This window comes from Momordica charantia (assembly GCF_013281855.1).
Source record: "Momordica charantia cultivar OHB3-1 chromosome 3 unlocalized genomic scaffold, Mcharantia_2.0 BLBB01000003.1, whole genome shotgun sequence".
In the NCBI taxonomy this organism is placed as follows: Eukaryota; Viridiplantae; Streptophyta; class Magnoliopsida; order Cucurbitales; family Cucurbitaceae; genus Momordica; species Momordica charantia.
Window position 1 is genome coordinate 3,728,269 of NW_028275161.1, and position 16,774 is coordinate 3,745,042.

General features: G+C 40.1%; 1 long non-coding RNA gene across 1 annotated transcript; it reads right to left on the reverse strand.

The window, feature by feature from the left end:
* Positions 1–5,566: 5,566 nt before the first annotated feature.
* Positions 5,567–10,870, reverse strand: LOC148212179 (uncharacterized). The gene is made up of 4 exons (XR_015789788.1): positions 10,028–10,870; positions 8,562–8,779; positions 6,223–8,253; positions 5,567–6,118 (listed from the first exon to the last, which is right to left on the reverse strand). It is a non-coding gene; the product is annotated as an uncharacterized LOC148212179 (long non-coding RNA).
* Between the last annotated feature and the right edge of the window lie 5,904 nt (positions 10,871–16,774).

A 16,774-nucleotide genomic window follows, 5' to 3' on the forward strand; every position in this document is an offset into this window, starting at 1 on the left:
AAGTGGCACCTGCATTTTTTAGTCCGAAGGGCATTAGCTTATAACAATATATCCTTTTCGGAGTTCGAAATGCTGTCATTTCTTCGTCTTTGAGTGTCATCCGAATTTGATTGTATCCTGATGATCCATCCATGAAAGATAAGGATTCATGTCCTGTAGTAGCATCAACCATGATTTCAGTGATTGGTAATGGAAAATCATCCTTGGGACATGCATTGTTTAAGTCACGAAAATCAACGCACACACAAAGTTGGTCGTTCTTCTTTCTAACTGGAACAATGTTTGCTATCCATGTTGGATATTTCACTTCACGGATGAAACCCGCCTCTATCAATTTATTGACCTCAACTTCGATTTGAGATATAAGTTCTGGCCGAAATCGACGTTGTGCTTGTTTCACTGGCCGATATCCTTGTTTAATTGTAAGGTGATGGACTGCCACTTTTGGATCAAGTCCTGGCATTTCTTTGTATGACCAAGCAAAAATATCTCTGTATGTAATGAGTAGGTTCATATATTTACTTTCTTCATCACAAGTAAGTGACGCACTTATGAAGGTTGGACGCGGATCTTCTATCGTGCCAAGATTTACTTCCTTAAGTTCGTCAACTGTTGGCTGATTGCCATCTTCTAATGATGATGGGGCTTCTTCGACATTTTCTTCAGATGTTTCAGTGTCTGAGGCCTCTTCAACAGTAACATGACAACATTCGGCCTTATCTTCCACGTATTCTTCACTCTCATCCAACGGTTTCGTTAGGATGATTGTATGCGGCTTCACCTTCAAGGAGCCCTTCGTACTTACAAAAATACGAGTCCTTCTTCTCATTCTGGAGGGAACACTACTACAGATTTCTCTGTCACCTTTCGTCTCATTAAATTGCCTTTTTTTTAAGCTTCTCCTGTCCCTTCATGTCCCAAGCATTCGAAAACCGATGCAGAACATTTGTTCTTATTTTTCGCTAGTGTAAAGCTTAGTCTTCGGAAAACTGAAAGTCGTTCAGAAGAAATAGGTACACGTGAGCTTCCTTCTTCTCTTGTGGTCGAGCCTGAAGGGATGTGAATCCCGGAGCGGAAGTGGACTTTCGTTGCTGATTTTCGGGATACAAAATCAAATTTTACAGAAGAAAAATACAGGGGAAAAACAAACCTTTGAAGAACGATTCTTCAGTAAGTTCCCCTCGAACACCACCACCGGATCTTCCTCGCTATCCTCTTGGGTCTCGGGATCGTGCTTGTGGTAGCACCTTGACAGAAGAGGGAGAGAGTTTGAGAGAATTTTGAGAGAGTATTGTGGGAGTTTCCTTCTCTGTTCTGTATCTCACTTCCTCTTCTGCTTCTCCAACACATGGAGAGGAAGAAGAAGGGTGACGTGGGGTAACTCCCCACGTCACAACTCCTCCCACTCCCCTGCAATTTTGCAGGGGAGTTAATATTAAAAATAATATTATTAATATTAATATTAATATATATATAATATATATAATAATAATTAAAAAATATATATAATAATTAATATAAAATTAATTAATCAAATTAATTAATATAATTAATTATTAATCCAATTAATAATTAATAAATATATATATACATAAATAATTAACACTTAATTATTTATAAAATTAGAATCATATTCTAAAACATTTCTCTCGTATAACCTATAGTTCTAATGTACATCTTATGCACATTATTTTTAACCTATAGTTTTAATATGAATCTTATTATATTAATTTTATTTGAATCTCATTCAAATAATTTTTCTCATAATATATAGTTTTAATTTATAATTAACTATATATTATAATGTATCAATATACATATAATCCCTTAAGTAATTTGAACAATTCAAATTCTTCCAAAAACTTGATCCTCGTTTTACCTGTTATGAGCTAGCAAGGGGACCTAATGGACCTACAGATCCGAAGCTCCAACGATGCAAGATTAATCGGTCAAACTCATTGACCGAGTTAATCTAGATTCGTTAACTACGGGTCATTCCACTAGAGACCCGCAGTTGCACTCTTCTCACTGTAGAATGTTTTCGTGTCCATGGATATACGACCATTAATGACGAGTCAATCCTTCACGAGTGTTCGTAACTCAAGTTGGGTCAAATTACCGTTTTACCCCTGAGTTACATTTTACTCCTTAAACACCACTGCTCCTCTAATGAACAACCCGGTTATGGTCCAACCAATAACCGGAAGTCCCTCTCGGCCAATGAGAGGGTGGGCCCTTTGTTCAAGTCCCGGAGTCAGCATTTAAGAGAACACTCATCTACTCCCCTAAAGTCGGGGAGGAGTGAATTCCATCTTGTGAAGTTATGTTCCCAACTCCACACTCGGTCTCGTCCCCAAAATGGTAGGAATATTGAGTCGGCGACTCGGGCCACTCTCACCCATACAGATCAAAGAACGAGCCCTCACGGGCAGGAGTCCATAACTCACTCAAGATTGAGAATGAGTTGCCTGGTCATCCTAAGAAATGGCAATCTATTAGTTAACGGTGTTACACCTAAAGATTGCCTATTTCGCGGTCTGGTCTTATACAAACTCATTGTATAGGATACCCCCACTCGCATGTTTCCACACGAACGACCTGGATCGAGTCGTCTGTAACCTTTACAGAGTGGGCCGTATCCATAGTGTTGTCAGGATAAGGTACCCAGCCTTATCCATATACTATAGACCCTTTAGGTTATTGACGGGACATTATCCATTCATATATCAGGGGTATATCAAATATATACCCCGTATATCAACTATATACCCAGTATATATATTGTCCCGATTATATCAAAAATAACCTTGGATGTTTAGTTTATTGGATTTTGGAAAATGCAAAGCTATGATTCAGCAACAAATTTATTGAACAAAACTTTATTAAATAGATATATGTTTTTACAAAATACAAACTACGAGTTTAGGGCAACACACCCAACAAACTCCCACTTGAACTAAACTCGAGTGGGGTGTACATTATCATAAAGCAAAGGGAAAATACGATAAACTAGGGAATACACTATACCCAATTACATTTCTCCCACTTGCCCTAGACTAACTGTAAAAAGCTCGTAAACCTAGACTTTCTAAATGGCCTTCAAACACTTTAGCCGTGAGTGCCTTTGTAAAAGGATCAACAATATTGTGCTCTGTAGCGATCTTCGTGACAATCACATCTTCTCGCTGCACTATCTCCCGTATACGGTGGTACTTCCTTTCGATGTGTTTGCCTCTCTTATGGCTTCGAGGTTCTTTAGAATTTGCCACAGCACCACTGTTATCACAATAAAGTGTGATGGGCAAGTTCATGTTTGGAACGACGTCCAAATCTGTCAAGAACTTTCTAAGCCAAACCGCCTCTTTTGCTGCTTCACAAGCTGCAACATACTCAGCCTCCATCGTAGAGTCTGCGATGCATCCTTGTTTGATGCTTCGCCAAACTACCGCTCCTCCGTTAAGAGTGAATACTGACCCCGACGTGGATTTCCTTGAATCCTTGTCTGTTTGGAAGTCAGAGTCAGTGTATCCTATTAGGATCAAATCCTTAGCGTCATACACGAGCTTGTAGTCCCTCGTTCTCCTAAGATACTTGAGGATTCCCTTAACAGCAGTCTAGTGATCATATCCTGGGTTGGATTGGTACCTACTGACTATCCCAACCGCATAGCAAATGTCAGGCCTAGTGCACAGCATAGCGTACATCAGGCTGCCCACTGCTGAAGCATAGGGTATACGTCTCATATCCTCAACTTCTTGAGGTGTCTTAGGACATTGTTCCTTAGACAGATGAATTCCATGCCTGAAGGGTAACAAACCTTTCTTGGAATTCTACATCGAATATCGAACAAGCATCTTGTCGATATAAGTTGTTTGAGACAGGGTTAACGTTCTGTTCTTACGATCCCTTAGGATTTGGATGCCAAGAACATACTGAGCTTCTCCCAAATCTTTCATTTGGAACTCAGTCGCTAGCCACTTCTTTATGTCAGTGAGGTATTCTACATCATTCCTAATGAGTAGGATATCATCCACGTACAACACTAAGAAGGCTACGGTGTTGTTGACGATCTTCTTGTATACACAAGGCTCATCAACGTTTTGGTCAAAATCATAAGATTTGATCGCAGTATCGAACCTTATGTTCCAAGATCGAGATGCTTGTTTGAGTTCATATATGGACCGTTTAAGCTTGCAAACCTTTTGCTCTTGACCTTGTTCTATGAACCCTTCGGGTTGAGACATATAAATACTTTCTTCAAGATTGCCATTCAGAAAAGCAGTCTTGACGTCCATTTGCCATATCTCATAGTCATAATATGTGGCAATGGACAAAAGTATTCTAATAGACTTAAGCATAGCTACAGGGGAGAAGGTTTCTTCATAGTCCACCCCTTCCTTTTGTGTGTAGCCTTTTGCCACAAGTCTTGCCTTATAGGTATGTACCTTTCCTTCGACGTCTCGTTTTCGCTTGTAGATCCATTTGCACCCTATTGATTTTACCCCGTCAGGTTGATCTACAAGTTCCCAAACGGAATTGAAGTACATCGACTTCATTTCCAGCTCCATTGCTTTGACCCATTTGTCCTTGTCAGTATCTTCCATTGCCTTCTTATAGGTCAATGGATCCTCGACGCCGTCATCAGGTATGACAACTTGAGTTTCAGTTAAGCCCACGTAGCGGTCAAGTTGTGACACAATCCTCCCACTACGTCGAGGCACCTTCAACACTTGAGGTGGATGCGACTGACGCGATGTGCTAGCTTCATCAACAACTCTTGTTGTAGTGTCAGTTTGATCAACAACTCTTGTTGACGTGTTTGTAGCCTCTTCGGAAATCTCATTAATTACTACCTTACTCCGTGATTGATGATCTCGAACATGGCCTTCTTCTAAGAAAGTAGCATTTGTCGATACAAACACTCTGTTTTCTTTATGATCGAGAAGAGACCACCTCTCGTCTCTTTAGGGTAACCTACGAATAGGCATACTTTTGAATGAGGTTTCAGTTTCTTTGGGTTAGTCATGAGCACATGTGCCGGGCATCCCCAAATGCGAAAGTGACGTAAACTAGGTTTACGACCCTTCCACAGCTCAAAGAGTGTTTCAGAAACACTCTTTGATGGAACTACGTTCAAAATATAAACTGCAGTCTCCACTACATAACCCCAAAACGAGTTAAGCAACTGAGCATAGCTCATCATTGATCGAACCATGTCCAACAGGGTTCTGTTTCTCCTTTCTGATACACCGTTTTGTTGAGGTGTACCAGGGGCTGAGAGTTGGGACGAGATTCTATGTTCTATCATATAGTCCTGGAATCTCAAGTCCATATACTCTCCACCCCGATCTGATCGAAGTGTTTTAATGGTTTTACCTAATTGATTTTCAACTTCAGTCTTGAACTCCTTGAACTTTTCAAGGGCTTCAGACTTATGTTGCATTAGGTATAAATAACCATACCTTGAATAATCATCGATAAAAGAGATGAAGTATTCATACCCTCTTCGAGCTCTAACATTCATCGGACCACAAAGGTCTGAATGTATAAGTTCTAAGGGCTCTTTGGCTCTATAACCTTTTCCAGTAGAAGGTCTTTTAGTCATTTTGCCTTCAAGACAAGACTCACATGGTGGTAAAGAATCGTCTTTTAACTCACTTAGAATGTCATTCTTAATCAACTTCCCAATCCTATTGGGATTAATGTGACCTAATCTTAAGTGCCAAAGATAGGTATCTTCCTTTTGAGAAACGTTTTGCCTTTTATTTTGAGTTCTAGCATTTTTAAACAACTCGGTATTAAAAACTGCTTTAGTTATGGTTGGTCTTAACACATACAAGTTGTTTTCAAGCAAAGCAGAACAAATATTAACACCTTTTCTCGAAATGAACACTTCATTCATATGAAAAGAAATTGAATACATATGTTCTAACAAACAAGAAATTGAAATTAAGTTCCTTTTTATTTTAGGAACAACGTACACATTATCTAATAATATATACATATTCTTGTTTGTAAACAACTTGAGCTCCCCTACCGCCACAGCTGAGACAACCTCTCCCGTTCCGACCTTGAGAGTCATCTCTCCGGCGTCAAGCTGCCTCCAGGAACTAATTCCCTGAAATGAAGAACAAACGTGATTAGTCGCTCCTGAATCCAGTATCCAGGCGGAGTCATCATTCTTCATTAAACATGTTTCCAATACAAGTAAATCATATTTACCTTCGTTGGCTTTCTTCTTCTCGGTCAAGTATTTTGGGAAGTTGCGCTTCCAATGCCTGTCCATATTTCAGTGGAAACACTTTCCTTTCTCTGCAACCTTGACCTTGCCTTTCTGGGCAGCAACAGCTGAGTCAGGTTTAGACCCCTTACCAGCAGCCCTCTTCTTTTTAAAAGTCTTACTTCCAGAAGAAGAGGGCGCAGACCTGGTTCCAGAGGACGATCCTCTGTTGAACCTCTTTGAGGTGGCAACATTTGCCTCCCCTTCTTGTCCCTTACATTTCATAAGAGACTGGTAGGTCTGAAGCTCGTTTAGGAGCGTGGTAAGAGTGTACTCCAGCTTATTCATAACCGCATTGCTGTGGAATGGAAGGAAACTCTTCGGAAGGGATTCCAGAATAAAGCTGACCTGACTCTACTAGTCTATGACGGCCCCGTTCGACTCAACCACGTTGAAGTGGACCATCAGGTTGAGAACATGTTCTCGCACTGAGGAGCTCTCCTTCATGCAGGAGTTGTAAATGAACTTAAGGGCTTCATGTCGAGCCCGTGAGGACGGTTGTCCAAACATGCTCTGCAGCGAGTCCATGATCTCCTTAGCGGTGACCCTGTCCTCGTGCTACTTGGCAAGCACATCAGATATGCTCGCCAAGATGTAGACCTTGGCCTTGTCATTGGCCTTGATCCACCTGTCATAGGCGTTGCGCACCGCCACAGTGGCGTTAGGCGCAGGAGCTTGAGGACAATCCTCTTGCAAGACGAACCTAAGATCATCTATCACGAGAATAGTGTTTAGGTTTGACTTCCATTGTTTGTAATTTTCGCCATTAAGTCTTTGCGCGGCTAAGAGTGCAATAATAGAAGTAGCCATGCTGAAAGTAAAAACAAATCTATATTAGTTTCATGCATTAGCCTTTTAAACCTAATCAAAATTTAGCAAAAGTAATTAAGCACCCTAACAAAATGGTTTTGCAACGACGCTTTAGTGATTTAGAGCAACAGCCACCGTAGGGCGGACAGGTACTTCTTCACTGAATTGAGACATTCTCAACTAAATTTTACACCAGAATAACTCTTATTCCTATAAATTTTAGTCATCGTTTATTTGGTCAGGAAATTGCTAACTAACTTAACAAATCCTCGTAAGTGTGACCCAACATTTTCGGACCTCAGAGGTCCACCCCAATAATCCTGCCGTAGGGAAGGAAAATATTGAGCAAAACCTAAGAGACTCCTATCCATTTCTGGAGTTTGCCTTGATTTTGATTCTCATACAATGAACCCTCCGTAGGGATGGCCGCTCCAGGACGACACGCAGGTCATGTATGAAACCTCACGGTGCAAACCAATGGCGGAGACCGCAGGATGTGTTGTCACACGTCCTTCTCCCACTTACTATGAACACTATCTCCATTTACCTCGATATTGAACCATGCAAACACCTTCCGTAGGGAGGCCGCGCCCAGGGCGACACGAGGCCGAGGATGGAACTCACAGCGTGAATTTAAAGGGGAACGTGAGAGAGAGAGTAAAGTATGTTATATGTACTTTGTATATCAAATATGCATGTAACCTATGGTGGGATTTTAAAACTATATGACATACAATATACAATATGATTTTAATTAAAATACACATTCATAATGCATAAAATGTTAAATAGCAAAGTTGGAACGGTTTTTGGCAACCTAAGAAAACGAAATAATACAAAATAAGAAAACCGACTGCATCCGCCCTCGAACCACGAACCGGAGCCTCGGAACGCGTCGAAAAACACCCGGGACAGCGCCTCGGCGCCTAAGGACAGCGCCACGGCGCTGCTGCAGCAGCAGCGCCGCGGCGCCCTGGCATGGCGCCATGGCGCTACACAGCGCCGCGGTGCTACAGCGCAGAGCCGTGGCGCTCTGTGCTGTCCTGCAACGCCATGGCGCTGCTGCATAGCGCCATGGCGCTGTCTGCGCAGTCTGCTTCGTCTTCTTTGCTGTTTTCTGCAATTTTCGCCTAATCCGACGCCACGAATGACTTTCGAGCGACCTGGACTTACAAAAACAATACAGAAACTAAATGCACAAAACACCGGGCCCTTACCTGATCAAATCACGAAGTAAAACACTATCTAGGTGCCAAAAACCGGAAATTTTCCAACCCGCAAACCCATATTTCGAAAATATGAAATAACCCACCAAACTTAACAATTTTGATCCCAAAAAAATCCGAACTACAACCTGGCTCTGATACCAATTGAAGGGATGTGAATCCCGAAGCGGAAGCGGACTTTCGTTGCTGATTTTCGGGATACAAAATCAAATTTTACAGAAGAAAAATACAGGGGAAAAACAAACCTTTGAAGAACGATTCTTCAGTAAGTTCCCCTCGAACACCACCACCGGATCTTCCTCGCTATCCTCTTGGGTCTCGGGATCGTGCTTGTGGTAGCACCTTGATAGAAGAGAGGGAGAGTTTGAGAGAATTTTGAGAGAGTATTGTGGGAGTTGACTGGGCGTTTATGCTGAACGCACGCGCTAAGCGTGGTAACAATTATATAGATGCAAGCGCACATCTGTCAGAGTAATATAAAATGGATGGAGTATCCAAGTATCGATCCTCAAGGACTTCTAAACAATTTCCAAACTCTAAAGTTTTAAAGAATAGTGAATGTTGGAATGAGTGATTCTTGTAAAATGGGAAGTGGTCACAAATAATGGTTTGGATTTGGGATTTGGACTTAGAATGATAAAACCTAGCCCGATTTACTTCAAGTTAGCCAACAAAGAATCAAGGACATGCTAAGGATAATATGCATTTTACTTTAGAAACTAACGACTACGCTTCTCACTTTACTTATGTCTAAGCAAGTTCAAAGTCCTAAGACATTCCCTAATATGTCTATTATGAGATATATCTTAGTTTTAGGATGGAAATAGTCGCAACCTCGGGTTAAGGTCCTATGTCTAGGCTACTTAAGCGGAACCCTTATGTCTAAGGCGCCTCTCCTCGGTTTAACCACTCAACAATGCAAATAAGCAACCTTTTCAGTATTGACTTGTTAAGACTTACAGTGGCCTTCTCTAAATCCTAACTTTTTGGGAAAACATGTTGAACAATGAATGGAAAGCAAAAACACTACTTCTTAGCAACCCTTTTTAGACATAAAAGGCTAACTATCCATAACCGGGCTAGAGACGGGAATTTAGAAAGACATATTGAAGAAAATACAGCAAGTAAAATGGTTGAATGTGGAATGCATGTGTGAAAAACAAAAGTTAACTAACGGAGAGTTTTTATCGGGATTGAGAGCTTCGCCCTTCTCTTTCAAGCAAGGGGGAGTGTCACGTGCTCTTTCCTCCAAAAACACAACTCTCTTAACTAAAAATAAAGTAAAGGCAAAGGGAAGATAAGCAAAGTGCTGGATTTTTATATATTTGAATAAGTAGAAAATGACTAAGTACAAATGGAAACAAAACAAAGCTCAATAAAGGAATGTAAAGTGCTCGAGATTTAAAAACCAAAAGTAACTAATGAAAGCAACTCAAAAGTACTTAGAAAGCAACAAAGAAACACTAAAAATGATCAAGAGAAGGAAGCAAGGCTTGATGAATTTGGTGGAGAAGTTGCTGGAATTTATAGCTGTGCAGAATTGGTTAGGTAGGTCCTAAAACGATGGTGAATCACCCATTTCCAACTCTTTTGACTGACCAAATCGTGCTCAAACTGATAGTGGAACACTTCTTCTACACGTATGCATCGGTTGGAACCACCAAAACGCATTGGAAGACGCGTTTCATTAAGGGCAAAGTTAGAAGAAAACCTGTTTTTCTGCAGGCTTCCCAGGCGCCTGGCGCCTCCCATGTAAGTTTTTCCGTCTTTTTGCTTCTTTTGATTAATTTGCACTCCCAAATGGTCCTAAAATGTCATAAATACAATATAAGCCAACCACAAACCATAATATATGAATTTTGCATGAATTGGAACTCAAACGATCGAGAAAAATCCGAAACAAAGCTGAAACATTGTAAAAACAGCATCTAAAACCTTCTTTTTACGCATGTAAACAAGCGTAATCACACCCCCAAACTTAACTTTTTGCTTGTCCTCAAGCAAAACTTAGCAACTTTAATCAACTTTCTAACACATGGACAAGGAAAAGCAAAAGCAACCGAGATGTTCAATCATAAATTGTCTCAGGGAAAAGATGTCAAAGCCTACCATTCTATTGCCTTTGTAAACTTAGTCACTATAAACCAAGTTTGAAATAATAAAAACTTTTTCTTTCAAAATCTTTTTTTCTCTTTCACAAACAGAAAACGTTTTCAAATACCCCTAAGGAATCTGCACACTCCCTCCTTACACTAAGACTTTTACATCTAACAGACCGGCTACTAGCCCCTGAGGTTTCCACACACTAACATCGGTTTCAACCACAGCTACTCGTAGAAAGACTTTGAAACTAACAGCTAGGTCATAAAACGACGACAATGAGAAACACGAAGTCACTTATCACCATCCTTACTGCTATTTTCAAAGTCAACACCCAACCTAAAACTAAATGGGTGTCTACAGTAGGACTCGGGAATCATAAATACATTTTCTTTAACTCTCATTGTTTTTACCGCTCTTTTCTTTCTAACACAAGTCTTTTCCCCACTCTTATTTTCTTGACAAAGACTCTTTTTACTCTTTTGCAACTTTTGTCTTTCTTTTTTTTTTTTTTTTTCTTTTTCTTTCTCGGTTTTTAAGCTAAGTGCTTTTCAACACTTTCTTTCTTTCCAACTGACTCTTTTTCAAAAGAAAATAGCATGATTTTTCAAATATAAATAACACTTTATCTTTCTGAAACAACGACTGATACAACGACTGTCCCCCCCAAACTTAAGAGAGACAGTGTCCTCACTGGGAAAAGACTTTTGCATCGGATGAAAAAGGCTTAACAGTAAAAAGGACAAGGACTTCCTATATAGGGGCAAAGAAAAAGCTTAAAGTCTGTAAAGATCAAAAAGACATAAAAGAAAATGAGTTTATCACATAAACAAAGGAAATAGCTCAAAGCTTAGTCAGGCATAGAACAAAAAACTCAACAATCTCTTATAATCATCATCGACATGAAATCACATGCACAGCACAGATGCTTCAAAATAGGCATGTGAAAAGCTAAACTAAGGTTAAGTGAAGGCATACTTTAAGTGATCAGAAGATAAACGATACTAATTTATTCATGCTTCAACTGAGCTCGAAACATAATCAATACAAAAAAAACATGCGTAGTAATGCTAGAATATGCAAACTACGTCATTAACCAAAAGAAGAAAACACAAAAAATAGCAAAGAAGGAACCTTCCCTTCATGAAGTCGGAGGTTGTGGACTAGGATCAGTGTCAGTACTGGGAGATGGATGACCAAGGATAGCAGCTAGCGCTGGAGGCTATGAAGGTAAAACCGCAAAATCCAATGAAGCCCTTAAGTTGTAGATATGTTGCACGACTTCTCGAACCTGAGAGTTTTCGAAATGCTGGAAAAACAGGGTAGGCGCCAGGCGCCTGCGTGATTTATTTTCGCAAAGAGCAGGCGCCAGGCGCCTGCGTAATTCTTTTTTTTTTCAACGTTTTTTTTTGTTTCTTTTTTTTTTTTGTTTCTTTTTTTTCAACGTTTTCAAAAACATTCTCTTAATAAGAAAAACTTTATAATGAAACAAAGAGAAAATACAAGATACAAAGACTTCCTTCCTTTACTTTTGTTCTTTCAAAAACGGATAAGAAGGAAAAAACATTTTTCGCAAAAATTTATTGACCTGAAAGTTGAATAGAGGTTTTTCCTCTATCCACTGGTTCTCCAAAATACGGCTTAAGTCTCTGCCCATTTACTTTAAAAACATTTCCTTTAGAGTCAACTAGATCCACTGCCCCATATGGGTAGACTTTAAAAATTTGAAAGGGACCAGACCATCTAGACTTAAGTTTTCCAGGGAAAAGTTTCAACCTAGAGTTGAATAACAGAACCAGATCACCTTCTTGAAGATTGTTCGGCCGAAGACGCCTATCATGCCACTGTTTAGTTTTTTCCTTAAACAACTTAGCATTCTCATAAGAAAAGTGCCTGTGTTCTTCTAATTCCAACAATTGTAACTTCCTCGCTTCACCTGCAGCCAACAAATCAAAATTTAATTTCTTAGTAGCCCAAAATGCTTTATATTCTAGCTCAAGAGGCAAATGACATGCTTTTCCAAAAACTAGCCTATAGGGGGACATGCCGAGGGGAGTCTTAAATGCTGTCCTATATGCCCAAAGTGAATCATCAAGCTTAAAAGACCAATCCCTACGGTTAAGATTTACAGTTTTTTCTAAAATGTTTTTATCTCCCTATTAGATATTTCGGCTAACCCATTCGACTGAGGATGATATGCTGTTGCAACCCTATGACGCACATTGTATTTAGTCAGCAACTTTTGCATAGACCTATTCACAAAATGAGCCCCCCCATCGCTTATCAGACAACGCGGGGTTCCATAACGCGTAAAAATGTGCTTTTGCAGAAAACGAATGACAACTTTGGAATCATTGGTAGCAGTTGCAATGGCTTCTATCCATTTCGAAACATAATCTACTGCTAACAATATATAAAGCTTACCATTAGAAGATGGAAATGGACCCATAAAATCTATACCCCACACATCAAATATTTCAATCTCCAGGATCGGGGTTTGAGGCATTTCGTGGCGTTTAGATATATTACCTGTCCGTTGGCATTTGTCACAAACCTGGGCAAACTTATGTGCATCTTTGAACAGAGTGGGCCAAAAGAACCCACTTTGCAAAACTTTGGCTGCGGTTTTGTGTCCTGCAAAATGTCCTCCATATGGAGACATATGACAAGCGTCTAATATCGCCTCGTGCTCTTCTTCTGCGACACACCTGCATAAGATATTGTCAGGTCCTAGCTTATATAAAAAAAGCTCATCCCAACGATAACATCGAACTTCATTTAGAAATTTCTTTACCTGTTGCTTGTTGAACTCATAAGGAACTATTCGACTTACCAAATAATTTGCTATATCGGCATACCACGGAACCGAATCAACTCGCAAGAGTTGCTCGTCAATAAACTGTTCACGTATAACAGTTCCATCATCAAAGAGCGGGGATTCCAATCTAGACAGGTGATCAGCAACTTGGTTTTCAGTACCCTTCCTGTCCCTAACTTCAATATCAAACTCTTGAAGTAACAAAATCCACCGTATCAAACGTGGTTTAGCATCTTTTTTAGCAAATAAATATTTTAAAGCAGAATGGTCAGTAAAAACAATGACTTTTGTGCCTATCAAGTAAGACCTAAACTTATCAAAGGCGAACACAACTGCTAACAGTTCCTTTTCAGTAGTAGTGTAATTGAGTTGTGCACCGGTCAGAGTCTTACTAGCATAATACACAGGATGCAAGATCTTGTTTTTACGTTGTCCTAACATAGCTCCTATTGCATAATCACTAGCATCACACATGAGCTCAAAAGGTAAATCCCAATTAGGTTCGATAATTATAGGGGCTGAACTTAGAGCAACTTTCAACATTTCAAATGATTTTAAACAGTCATCATCAAAAACAAATGGTCTATCATGTTCTAACAATTGACACAAGGGTTTAGAAATTTTAGCAAAGTCTTTTATAAAGCGGCGGTAAAATCCCCCATGCCCTAAAAAACTTCTAATCCCTTTGACATTTGTAGGAGGAGGTAGCTTTGAAATGATGTCTATCTTAGCGTGGTCTACCTCTATTCCTTGCTTGGAAATTTTGTGACCCAAAACAATACCCTCTTGTACCATGAAATGACACTTCTCCCAATTTAGGACTAGGTTTGTTTGTTCACATCTCTCCAATACTCTCTCCAAATTAACTAAACAAGCGTCGAAAGAATTTCCAAAAACAGAAAAGTCATCCATAAAAACTTCTAGAATATTTTCTACCATGTCAGAGAAGATGGCCATCATACACCTCTGAAAAGTTGCGGGTGCATTGCATAGTCCAAAGGGCATTCGCCTAAAAGCGAACGTACCATACGGACACGTAAATGTTGTCTTCTCCTGGTCTTCTGGAGCAATAGTAATTTGATTATAACCCGAATATCCATCTAAAAAACAATAGAAATCCTTACCTGCCAGACGGTCGAGCATCTGGTCAATAAACGGGAGAGGAAAATGGTCTTTCTTTGTTACCTTGTTGAGTTTGCGATAATCAATGCAAACTCTCCACCCGCTCACAGTTCGGGTTGAGATGAGCTCATTCTCCTCGTTGGCCACCACGGTTATACCCCCTTTCTTTGGTACACACTGTACTGGGCTTACCCAGCTGCTGTCGGATATTGGGTATATAACACCGGCGTCAAGCCATTTAAGAATTTCTTTCCTTACAACCTCTTTCATCTTCGGTTCAACCGCCTTTGACTCTCAATAGAGTTCTTAGCATCTTCTTCCAATAGAATTTTGTGCATGCAAAAGGCCGGGCTTATCCCTCGGATATCTGCTATCGTCCATCCAATGGCCTTTTTGTGCTTCTCCAAAATCTGCAATAAAGAATATTCATTAGTAGGTGATAAATTGGAAGCTATAATAACTGGTAAAGTGTCGTTATCCCCTAGATACGCATATTTCAAATGCGACGGCAATGGCTTCTGCTCCAACGTGGGTGGTTCCACTATGGACGGAAGTAACGACTTGCATTCTTCTTTTTGTATTTTTTCAATAGGATTAGCCACATCTTCTGGTCCTTCTGCTATCTTATCAAGCTCTTCTTCAATCTCTGTAACTAATAAGTCATAAAACTCATCAAACATAACAGGATTCAAGCTATTTATAGCAGAGCACTCTTCAAAGTCTCCTGGTAATTTCATGGCATCTAGAACGTTAAATTTAACTTCTTCATTATTTACCCTCATTGTAATTTCTCCCTTCCTTACATTAAAAACTGTATCCCCAGTGGCTAGAAATGGTCTTCCCAAAATAATGGGAACGTCTAAGTCTGCCTCGCAATCTAGAATGATAAAGTCCGCAGGGAAAATGAATTTGTCCACCTGGACTAAAACATCTTCTATCTTTCCCTCAGGTCTTATGATAGATCTATCTGCTAGTTGGAGGGTAACCGTAGTAGGTCTAGCTTCTCCTATGCCTAAAGATTTGAAAACTGATAATGGCATAAGATTAATGCTAGCGCCTAGATCACATAATGCCCTACCTAAGTTTTTTCCTCCTATGGAACATGGAATGGTAAAACTGCCAGGATCATTACATTTCATGGGTAGCGGGCTGCCTACAGCTTCACTACTACATTTTGTCATGGCTACCAGTTCATGCTCTCCTATTTTTTTCTTCCTAGAAACTATATCTTTCAAAAACTTAGCATAATTTGGCATCTGTTCTAGAGCATCTACTAATGGTATATTTATATGCAGTTGTTTTAAAATATCTAAAAATTTTCTAAACTGGGAATCATTATTTTTCTTAACTAATCTTTGTGGAAACGGGGGAGTAGGGGTAAAAGAAGGCTGTACCTGTGGAGGAACACTCGGGGTGTCCTCATTACCTTTTCTAATATTTTCTTTTTCTGGTGTTGTTGGATTTTCTGGTATCTTTACAATTGGTTCAGTGGACGGAATCTGTACATCTGTTGTTGGCATTGTTGGTCCATCATATGCCAGTCCACTCCTGAGGGTGACAGCTTTGCACTGTTCTTTCCCTTCTCGTTTTGGTAATTCAGTATGGCCTGGAAAAGAACCTTGTGGTCTATTCTTCAATTCATTGGCGAGCTGTCCCAATTGGGTCTCGAAATTCCTCATTGATGCCGCTTGGGATTGTATCACTGCGTCGGTTCGGGCCATGTACTCCTTCATCATATTCTCAAGATTTGAGTTGTTATTTTGAACTGGTGGAGTCTGTGTTCTCTGATTGTACTGCTGTTGCGGTGGTGGGATGTATTGCTGTGTAGGTGGAACATAGGGCTGCTTGTTCTGCTGGCTCTGCCCTTGATTAAAACCGCTCGAACCTCCTTGTCCTCCCCATGAGAAATTAGGGTGGTGCCTCCAACCTGGGTTGTAGGTGTTCGAATATGGGTTAAAGTTCCTATTGTTCCCATGTCCTACATAAAAAACAGAAGCAGGGTTATGTGGACAATTATCACAAATATGGTTTTCACTGCAAAATGAACAAATGAGATCGTTGACTTGGCAAACAGGGGCAGGAGTGCAATAATCCGACTGCACAGGTTGTATCGGCGTGGCTAATGGATTTTTTATTCCCAATGCCATCTCTTTTAGCCTCTGGTTCATTGTAACCATCTCTTTTTGCATCGAGGTCGCAATGTCCAGAGCCAAAACTCCAGCTGGATCTTGCTTCTTTGGTGCTGCCCTAGATCTTTGCGAACACCATAGTTCGTTATGTGAAGCTAAGTCATTTAGGATGTCAACTATCTCGTTGAATGTCTTCTTTGTAAAGGCTCCGTTGGCAGCATTGTTTAGCATCATCTTAGTAGGATGATCTAAACCTCTAAAGAAATGTTCTATCTGGATGCATGCCGGC